We start from the raw sequence: 3328 nt of genomic DNA on the forward strand, positions 1-3328 counted from the left end.
ACTAGAGATCTCTGTGCTCCCTGTACCAATGTTTTGCCATCTATTGCTAAATTCAGTTTTCAGTTATTATTTCCTTAAATAATCTTTCTGGCCCTTCATTCTTTCCTCTCCTTCTGCAACTTCTTCTATGCAAATTTTGTCAACCGTGTATTGGCCTGACGGTGTCTTGCAATACCCTCTTGCTGTCTTGCTTCTGTTTGTCTTTGCATTCTCAAAGACGCTTTAATGTTCTGTTTCCCATCAGTGATTTCTTTCTTCTTGAATGATCGTGCTATTGAAGCTCTGTGTTGAAATGACCACTTCAGGCTTTGTCTTCTCTTGGAATTCTACCTAGTTCTTTGTCCAAATTCTTGTTTTTCTCATGTGCTTTGTAAATCTCATTGAGTTTCCTGCCCATCTGTGTTGTTGTCCACTTGGCACAATCTAGAGTCACCTGGGAAGATGGAGTCTCAAGGAGGGATTTCCTGGTCACACTGGCTTGGAGGTGAGTCTGTGAGGCATTGTCTTGTTTATTAATGTGATGGGCAGTAGCCCACTGTGGGCGGCACCATCCCTAGTCAGGTGGTCCTGCATTGTATAAGGAAGCTAGCTAAGCCAGCCAGAGAGTGAGGCAGCAAGCAGTGTTCCTCCATGGTTTCTGCCTCCAGGTTCTTGCCTTGAGTTCCTGTCCTGACATCCCTCCATGATAGATTGTGACATAGGAATTGTAGAAACAGACCCCTTTTTCTCCTAAGTTGCTTTTGGTCATGGTCTTTAGCATAGCAACAGAAAAATATCAAATCCACTATGTAGTGTTGCAGCACACAATTCTTTCTGAACACTTTTGTGTCCGTTTTCATTTTCTGGGTCTCCATTCTTGGGCATTTTAGGAGCAGCCCCTCTTCTGGTGTCTAATGGTGCACCTTTGCAGGGCTTGACCTTCGTTCACTATTGGTGATTCTGTAATGGTTTGAATTCCCACCTCAGCCAGACAGGACTTCTTGTGATCACTTTCCTAGCTGGGATTCCATTGCCTTCGCTCAGACACGGATGTGATAGCTGTCTGAGCTCCGCTGTCTGCGCCCCTCTGTCTGTTGGAGCTCTTGGATAAGCAACGTGATGGTTTCTGGCAGGCAGTTTATAAGGTATGTGCTCTGGGAGGTCACTGTGGTCCTTCAGGTAGATGGGCAGCTTCTCAAGGCTGCCCTTGGGCTCTGCTCTTAGAACATTTCTTCTGAAGTCACTTTAGAAATGCACAGTTCAGGAATGACTTCAGTTCAGGCTGGGGCCACGGGATGCTTTTTGGATTAAATAATTGGCCATTTACCTCCCAGGACAAGCAAGTCTAGTCCCTATGGCTTCTTATAGGAAGGTGGAAATCCCTCTGCCTGGGGAGGATTGTCAGTCCCGCTTCTGGCTGAGAGTAGCTCCCTTTTGACTTCCTGAATGAAGACTTTCTAATTGCTTCAATCTTCTGAAATCTGTGAGGGTGGAAATGCTCTGTGAGCGTGAGATCACTGTGGTGAAGCCCAAGCTCTGATAAGGAGAATAAAAGCCAAAGTTGAACCAGAAGCTTGATTGAACTTCCAACCGTGCTTCTTGTGGGGACCAGCCTAGCTATGTGACTGGTCTAGGAGGTTAACAGGTGCCTCTGAACAAGTGCCACAATGGGCAGCTGCACTGTAGTCCCCTGAGCTCTGTCTGCTGGTTGTTGTGACTCCTACCTCCTCTTAACTTCTGCCATTCTGTGGGTATCTGTCTAGCTGTGTCATTCCCACTAATGTGGGCCGTGAGATGAGACTGGAATGGGCTTCTTGAACTTTCTTGTAATAATGAGGCAACTGTATGACCACTTTCAGTTCTCTCCCCTGTGTTCCAGGGGCCGCTGGGAACCGCCCTTATTTGGTGTTGGGATAATTTGGGGAGTGCAGGGTGCAGCACAGTCATCACAAAATGTTCTTATATCTCTCTTTCTTTTTTAATGACTCTTTTCAGTTTATTGTATGAAGGAGTTACAGTAGTCCAAGTTAAAAGCAGACCCCAAATGGTTACATTATATAAGCTGTGCTGGGTACACTGTGGAAGAAGGATGAAACCATAAGGAAAATATATCAGATTGTCAAGAAGTGTTCAATAGAATATGGGCGACAGATGAGAGAGAGAGAGAGAGAGAGAGAGAGAGAGAGAGAGAGAGAGATACAGAGAGATACAGAGAGACAGAGAGACAGAGAGACAGAGACTGACTGTGGGATTCTGATGCGCTCATAGCAAAGGCCCAACTCTCCAGCTCGGACACAAAAGTATGTAGGAAAAAGGGGAAAAGAGAGCCATTACAGTAGCATTCTCCTAGAAGCACAAGCAGGCACTGCTGAGGGCACTGGACGTACCCATACGGAGTGACTTAAAAATGGATGATGGAGCTGGGTGTGGTGGCGCACGCCTGTAGTCCCAGAACTTGGGAGGCAGAAGCAGGTGGATCTCTGAGTTCAAGGCCAGCCTGGTCTACATAGTGAGTTCCAGGATAGCTGGGGCTACAGGGAGACCCTGCTTCAAAAACACACACACACAAAACCCCAAAACCAAAACTAAAAACCAAACAAAAAAATGGATGATGGGAGCTGGAGAGATGGCTCAGCGGCTAAGAACACTGGCTGTTCTTGCCGAAGACCTGGGTTTGAATCCCAGCACCCACATGGCAGCTAACAACTGTCTGTGTCTCCAGTCCCAGGGGATCCAACAGCCTCTTCTGTCCTCTGCGGGCATTGCATGACACGGATGCACTTACCTACACACAGGCAATACGCACATACACATAAAATAAAAATAATAAATAAAATATTTTAAAAAATGGATGACAGCCATAGACCATGAAATCCCTGGAGTGGTTCATGTAGGCAACTTATCATCTAATTTCAGCTTCAGAAAGAGGACTGTGTGTTTGGAAAAGGAGGAAGAATCCTGTGGCAAACAGACCAAGATGTGAGGCAGTGCCTATCCACGGCAGAACCAATTGAGAAAAATAATTCTATGGCCAACGAGGAGACTGAGAATCTTCCAGTGTTCCCTCAAGCTGGTTTGCCAATTTGTTTCCAAGCAGAGAGAGCTTTTATTACTCTGCACACATAGTCCAGTGATTGCTTCTGAAAACACTCCAAAAAGACAATGTCCATTCAAACCTCTTTCCTTTTAATCTTTCTGAGCTTTCAAAGTCCAAAACCATTGATAAACATTCTATCTTAATATTTATTTTGCAGAACATGATTCTTCTGAGAGCAAAGTCCATAAGCAATTGCTATTTCCTTTTTTAGTGGTTTTTAAAAAATTTTATGTATATGCATGTATTGCCTGG

The sequence above is a fragment of the Nannospalax galili genome, unplaced genomic scaffold, assembly GCF_000622305.1.
Source record: "Nannospalax galili isolate Female #2095 unplaced genomic scaffold, S.galili_v1.0 scaffold1138, whole genome shotgun sequence".
NCBI lineage: Eukaryota > Metazoa > Chordata > Mammalia > Rodentia > Spalacidae > Nannospalax > Nannospalax galili.